An 8,318-nucleotide genomic window follows, 5' to 3' on the forward strand; every position below is an offset into this window, starting at 1 on the left:
ATTATTTTTCAGAGTTTTCATTCCTTCTGTATTTTAAATTTAACCCCTTTCTTCCTAGACTTTCAAGTACAAAAGAGGTGTACACTGGACATTGGGATGAATATTTGCTGACAATAAATGCTGAAATAGCAGACAAATTCATAACTTGGAAAAAAACCCCAAAGGTAAAAATTAGATGTACTTAATTTTTTGTCACTGAATAGACTAAGATAATATCTGGAAGTAATTTTGAGTCCTGTATTACTATGATAATTCCCAGGAGCAATTCAGAAGATGCTATATCTTCTTTCCATTTAATAATTACTATTTTCTTAAAGCATTTATTTTAACATATTTCAGCATTTGTCTCTGATACTGATCAATTCCTAATTTTTTAGCTATACATTGAAATGGAGATTATAGTTGAGTTAAAAATACATGTTTTGGGCTTTTTTCTCACTTTTTTTTTTTTCTTAGAAAGCAAAAAGTAACTACAACAAAATGAACATTAAGAAGCTTTGATTGCTGCTGACCATAGAATATTCTAATCAGCATCTCCAGGAACACACCTATCCAACTCTGAAATGCTGAAGAAAGTAAATTCTCATAAGGACTCTCTAAGTTGAATGGGAAAATGTAATGGAATTCAAGGAGAAGTTTATAATGAGGATTACTTCACACATAACTCTCATGGAACTGGAAAATATATACCTGCAAAATAAGAAAGAAAAATTTCCAAAAGATAGTCGTGTATAGTCTTCACTCTACCTTTTTACCCTCCTTACCTTTTAGAATTACTTGTAGTTTTCTCGTCAGTGATCTTTGTGTTATTTGCTAAGATATGAAGGAGCTGTAATTTATTCAACAACTCAGATAATTTGTGGTTTTAATCAAAACTGTTTTCTTACCTCCCTGATACCAGTTTCACAAGCCTGCTTGTGAGCTTAACTACTATAAGTAATTGGGCTTTTCCCAGGTGCCGGGGCAGGTGAGGTGATTAACACACCTTATTAAGCTGCTCAGGTTGGGGGGGGAAGTTTCCATAGATGGCAAAGAGAACAGAATGTTCTGGTGTGGTGGGTGTTTTGGTAGCGGGGGAAGGGCCTCAGGAGTGGCTCCCGTAAGAAGCTGAGAAGCTGCCCCTGCTCCAAAACCAGCTAAGGGGCCATTAGAGGGACAATTGATGCGCCTGAGCGATTAACAGGCGAGATGGCAGATTTTCCCCTGGCGCCAAAGTCTTCCATCTCGCCATGGGTTGCAGGGAAACTTCTGCTAGGGCACCTTCTTCCTCTTATTCCTCACCAACCACCACCACCGCTCTCCCTCTCCAGCACAGCTCTTCTCCCCCCAGGTCATTCTCTGCTCAGGTGTTTGATCAGTTCTCTCGCATGTGAATCGCTGAGGCGCATCTATTGTCCAGCTAATGGCTCCTGGGCTGGGTTTGCAGCAGGTGGAGCTTCTCAGCTTGTTAAGGAGAAACCCCTGGGGCGCTTCCCCTACTACGAAAAAAAACACCAAACAAGACTAGAGAGAGATGCAATTAGAATTGAATGGTATAATTGCGTCGTAGCTCTGAAGAGTTGGTCTGATCCCTGGTATGTCACAGCCCTGTTGCAAAGGCAAAGAGAGAATCTGCACGAAAGGGATGGGGCTTTTAGTTGTTCCTGCTTTCCTCATGCTTGTCGCCGCTAAAATCCCTTTACAACCACATAGAGAAATTTCCCTGTATTTTGAAGAAAAATACCACTTGTACAAAAAAAGCTGATGTACATCATGTATTAAATGAGTTGCATTAAATTAATCCCGGATGCTGTGTTATAGGGCGTGACTCAAAAACACAATAGTAATAATAGGAAGGTTGTTTGGGGGGTTGTAAAGAAGTGCTTGCGCCGTTGTGGAGTTTCCCTGATTTGTTATTTATGTTTTGATAATGGCAACATTCTAGATGCGTCGAATATTGGGTGGGAGGGGCAAAAGGGAATAGATGGCGGCAGGGAGAGGAAGGGGAGGGGCCCGGGCCCATACATGGGCAGCTGTGGGTGGGGCAGGGGGAGGAGGAAATGTGTTACTTCTAAGCTCTAAATTATTACAATATAGACCAACATTTTGAGTACATTTGTATAGATAGGTGTGTGCACATATACATACATATATACGATTAATGCAATTTATATTAGTTGCACTTCTTTAAAGAGGGAGAACAGAGTATCTTCCAAGAGTTATTATAAAATAATTAGGGTCACTACAGTAAACTCTAAGGCCTTATTTGATTTTTCAATAGCTCTGTATTTAATTTTATTGTTGGAAATTTCTTATCCATATTTCTGATTATCGTAAAGGATAAATGCATGCCCTCTTGAGGTTGTATTTTTTATTATCTATTGTATCAATTTTCTTTATTCTAGCATGGTCACCTGAGAACTTAAATCAGGGAACAGAGTGCCACATTTTCAAGTATTTTTTCCCTGTCAATATGAATCCCCTTTTCCCTGCAGTTAAGGAGACTGCAGATTATCTGTTGGCACTAACAACTCCCAAATGCTCCCAATACATTTATTCTCATTAATGGTTACCTCTATATTCTCATTATTAGAGATGGCTCGCTAGGGAATCCTTCCCTCCAACTGGCAAGTTCAGTGAGAAAAAAATGTCAGTTTTATCATTTTTATTCTGAACTCTTCTCATTTTGTTTACGAATAGTTCCCACAGAAGCCATTTACAAATGGTATTGCCTATAGGACATGTACCCCACTTATATTTTTTAGGACTCAGAAATGACTTAAAGACATCCTATTTTTACTGCATTTCCCAGCAATTTTCACACCAAACATTCTCAAAGTACAGGAAAAAAATCTATTTAAACTATCTCCTGAGAGTTCTACTGCAGCTCTTAGAGCTGCATTTTTCTTTATTTATTAGTACTTACTAGAAATAAAACATTAACAGTTTAATACCACAATCTATTTGCTAAATGTAATCATCATGTTCATATTTATGGATTTGAAAGTTATGCTAAGGTCTCTACTGTTCAGACAGTGTAGTCATATCCTCGTTTCCATATCTTTCAGAGACAGATTTACTCTACTTCTTTAACTTCATACTATGAGGTAATTTAGCCAAAAGTTAGGAAAGTTAGAAGGAAAAATAAGGAAAAAGGAAAAAATCTCAGAAGATTCTATACTAATCCATAATTCCAGAGAAAGAAAATAGATGCGTTTACTTGGATGTTCAAGGGACCAAATGTGATGGTGCCTCTCAGCAGATAAGCAGGAACAAAGCTACAGAATCCTAGAGAACATAAAATCAACAAAAGAACATCTAGAGCTCTACATCTCTCTAAAATTATGCTTCAATTAACCAATGAGTTCAAATGTCAACAAGGTGTGAGAACGGGAGGGGGCAGGCAACCTGTGTTAGCTATGTTACTAGACAGGTCTTATTTTCATCCAAAATCACATTCTTGAAATGGTAAAAGCACTCATTGATCCAGTGAAAATAATTAAGAATAAGACAATCATCTGTGAATAAAGAATGAGCTTGAATTGAAGAAGATAGTGGTACTTTATTGCACAAACATAGCAAAGAGAAAGAAAGCTATTGATGCCTACTTGAGGAACGTGACTTATTCTTAGTCTACCACAAACATATCTTATCACCTGGAAATCTCATACGAGTCCAGTGCTCCTGTCTTTTATTTTTCAAAATCCCTAGTAATGGGACTCTTTGTAAAGACAGTGGTGCTTTTTGAAAGTAGAGAAAAACAACCAAATAAATAAATGAACAAGAAAAAAGCCAACCTCTCCGTTCTTTCTATTTCATTTACCTCTGCTTATGATAACATTTGCTGTAATCAACCATGTGAACAGGTGGCTAGCACTCTGTATCTAAGTATAGGAAAAAAGTATCTTTAAGCTCTGTAAATAATCCTTTAATCTTTTTTTATTGTCTTCTTAGAACCTTATTTTGGTTTCTGGACAAGGATATTTTGCTTTTCTCTGAAATGAAGCCCTCACTTTCCTTGTACAACTGCTACATCTATCTATTCGCAGTTGCAGTAGATTACCTCCTGACAGCAGCTGGCTCCAAAGGCTCCCAGAAACATAATGGATAACATCAGTTTGATGAAAAGAGGTATCTTCTCAAGTTGTTAACTGGGTAAGAGAATACCTCATGACTTTAGGGAGCTCCGCAGGAGCCATCAAATGGTCTATAAAACCCAAAACACTCTTCAGCTGTGATTAATTTACAGTTGCAAAATCAAGGTGAAATTCAACATCAAAATTAAACTCATAAATTTCTGTGTCTACACCTAAGTTCCCACATGTGCACTAAGCATCTAAGCTCCTGTTGTATTTGTTGCAGATCTATGTTCCAATTTTTTGAGCTTGTTTTGAACTATGGAAATAAACGATCTATTGGTGAGACTACATTGTAAGTACTCTTTAGTGCTGTTTCCCAAAGGATATAACTTCTTATAGGCCCTGGTAACAACATGTTTACCATTTTGCTGGAACCATAATAGTTTATGCTTTTAGTTCTGGAGTTCATCGGTTCAATTCCTGTTATGTCAGCTGAAAGAGCAGCTGCTCTATTGGTAATAAATAATATGCTTTGTGAATTTGGGATGAGAGCTAAAATTCAGTGAGATTGCTGATACAACCTTGTAGAACTGAATTTAGTCTGAAAGAAACTACTGAAAAGGCAAATATCTATTAACAAACTTTCTGATTCTCTAATATCTTAGGTATCCTAAAAATTCTAATTTGGATATAGGAAATCCATTTTATTTAATTCTAAAGTGTAGCATTTTTCAAATGGAGAACAATATGGAGTGAATAGGATGCAGGTCCAATATCTGTGAATACAGAAGTCAGACTTACAGGATTTTTTTTTACTTCAATCTTCTCTCATTATCTGTATTTCCTGGACTAATAAATAAATAAAAATAATAATAAATATAATCTAGTTCCTAACTAGACTAAAATATATCAGGATGGTTTAGGGTTCAATTCACTAAGTTCAGTGTTGGAGTATTCTCAGTTAAATTCAGTTAAGCATTAACATTTTCAGAGATTATTCAACCTCAATCAACTTCAGTCTTGACCTTGTGAGATAAATCCAGGCTTAATCAAAGAAGTCTTTACAGCGTGCAAGAGCATAGTCTAGTGTAAAAAATGCAGCACAATATTTCTCAAGGAGGACACAGAACAAGATTGCCTCAAGCATTTACAGAAACAATTATATTAATGGAGCAAGAATAGTCTATGATATTGTCAGAAAAAAAAAACCCAAATGTTTAGCAAGATTTATGAAGTTAAAGAAGCTCATACATATGTTTAATAGTTATACAATATCTATTATTTGCACATATCTTTACAATGTTTTGCCTATAAAAGTTGTATTAATTGATGTGTTTAATATTTTATTTTCAGTAATTAATTTTTTTTAAAAAATCACTTCTTGGTAACAATCTACAGTGTTTCACATTGAATTCTAATTATGCAGTTAGAACACCATACCACTGTGTTATGAAATTGTAATTTTGTTCCAGAATGGATAAACAATAAGAACAAGGGATAAATAAGCCCATATGATAAAGGGATAAAAATTATTTCCTCATAAAACAGTGCAGAGGAATTGGTGTGTCTACTACACTGAGAGGCTGTATCTTTTAACAATATATATCCCTGACAATGCTAGGTCCTTTGTTTCTGATTCCATAATAAGATGACCTACATATGTCCTGTAACAGCTTACTACAAATATTGGGCAGTTACCAGAACACTGTGTTCCATGTTCCTGCCATCAGAAAAAGTGAGTCTGAAAGCCTGAACACTTGTTCAACTTTTTCCCCACTGGTATAAATTAGTTTAATAACAGGTATCTTTCCTTTCAAACCTGAACAAATAGCTCTACAGTTCAGGCGTCATGGATTTGGTTTCTTTTAGGCTAAATAATAAACAGACTTAATTCTGCTTACTAGCTAGACAATTATTGTTAAACATTAAGATTATTTGTATAATATATGTTCTGCTACTATCTAGAAAGCAAAACAAAACAAGTAAACAAAAAACCCCAACAAGCAACAACAACAAAAATCCCACCCAGAAAAAGGAAAAAAAGAAAAAAAGAATAAAATAAAATAAACAACAACAAAATGGTGGAGAATAAAAAAAAGAAAATCTTCCAATGCGTTATTTGTACTCTGAGGAGCTGTGTGAGTCAACACATACCTCTGTTGCTGATGGGACATTTTTATCAATAACATAATTCTTAGGAAATAAAGGAAATTTTAAAAAATACTTATTTTCAAGGTGACATCCACAACCTCCCTGGGCAACCTATTCCAGTGCCTCACCACCCTCACAGCAAAAAATTTCTTCCTAATATCCAACCTAATTATGCGCTCTTCCAGCTTAAAACCAATACCTGTCCTTCTGTCACTACATACCTGTGTAAAAAGCCATCCAGTTCCTCCATATTTTCCATGTGCTTTAGCAGGAGAATCTGCTTCATGATCTTGCCCCGCACAGAGGTGAGACTGACTGGCCCATAGTTCCCTGGGTCTTCTTGTCTTCACTTCTCAAAAATGGGAGTTATGTTTCTGCTTTTCCCATCAGTTTTGTCAGATCCCATGGACTTGTGCATTTTCAGGTTCTTTAGGTGGTCTCAGTCCCACTCTTCTTCTGAAGTGGGTGGATCTTCCTCTTCCCTGTCTCTGCCTTTGTCTTCTGCAACTTGGGTGGTGTGGTCAGAGCCCTTGCTCATGAATACTGAGGCAGAAAAAGTCATTGAGTACCTCAACCTTCTTCATAATTTGTGTAACGAGGTCTCCTGTTCCTTCTGGAGAGGGCCCATATTTTACCTGTTCTGTCTCTTCTCAGAGAGGCAGAACATCTGTATCTGTTTTACAGTTAGAAGCTTAAATTCAATAAGGTATTCATATACCATCAAGCTTAATTCTTTTTTAACATGATTAGAAATATGAGCTGTCAAATTATTGTTTCACAAAATGTCAATTGACCAACTAACTTAGCACTGGCAAAAATTAGAGTAAAGAATAGGGGAAAAGAAGAATATAAAATGAAGGCATGACATATGTGTTATGAAGACTTACCTTAATACTGTCAAATAGAAAACTATGATTGCCTCTGGATTTATTTAAGTACTTGTTTCATTGTCCACCATCAGCTACCAAACATCAGGTATTTCTCTGTGGCCTCATAAGGGAAAATGCTGCTCACACCTTTGCAATCAAGAGACAGGTGTGGAAAACTCTTCACTTAAATAATTTAGTTAATGAGAGCATTTACCTAAGTGATAATTTGCTTCTACAAGGCACATGGAGAAGCATTTTCTTAATATTCCCTTCTCATTAATCATTTAAGAGTATTTGCAGAGTCAGGGTTGCTAACAACAAGTTCCAAATAAAAGGAAAATTTCAGAAGAGAGCTGATAGAAAGTTATTTCATTTTTAAGCAGGAATAAGTTGAGGATTTTTTTTTCATTTCCTAGTTTCAATTAAAAAGAAAAAAGCAAGCTTAGAACAAACAAAATGTAGGTTTCCCAATTTTAATACACAAAAATCTACAAAATGTTCCCTTTATATTTGAAACTGAAAATGCTCATTGCATTTAATCTATTCTAGGCAGAAGAAATGGAAATGCACTTCAGTTCAAACAATGTAAATGTTATACCACTAGAAGACATACAGTCTTTAAGAACGTGACACAAACATCAAATTCAGAGTAGAAACAGGTTGTGGTATTTTCAACTTCTTTCTAAAATTTAAGAAAAATAGTAATTTAATAAAGGGGCATTACATTTGTAATTTAATCGCACTACAGAACCTTAAAAAACCTAGTTTATAATAAAGCTATATGACTAAACCCAACTTCATGTCATTTAAGAATAAAGTTCATGCTATTTAATTGAGTGTATCGTTAAATTAAAAACTAATTATTGCTGGATATATGATTATGGTTATGATTATGAAATCTGGTCTATTTCTCGCTCTTTTTCAGCTTTTTATGATTTAGGGAAGTAATTAAATTCTTCTAAATCTCTAAAATGTGGAATTGAGTTTTATGTTACCTATGAATATTCTCCAACACGGAGATAGACTACAAGGGGAACAGATAACTGTAGATTAGCATTAGTTTGTACTCTTCCAAGTAGATTTGAAGAATTTCACTTTAACGATGAAATTCCCACAGCCTGTTATAATACACTTTTGTTTAATGACCATATTTTTAAAACACATTTAGTCCATGTTCAGTTATGTGTAACACACGTACATGAATAAACAGTTTGACAGCAACAGCTGGGGACCAAGTTAT

This window comes from Apus apus, chromosome 2 (genome assembly GCF_020740795.1).
Source record: "Apus apus isolate bApuApu2 chromosome 2, bApuApu2.pri.cur, whole genome shotgun sequence".
In the NCBI taxonomy this organism is placed as follows: domain Eukaryota; kingdom Metazoa; phylum Chordata; class Aves; order Apodiformes; family Apodidae; genus Apus; species Apus apus.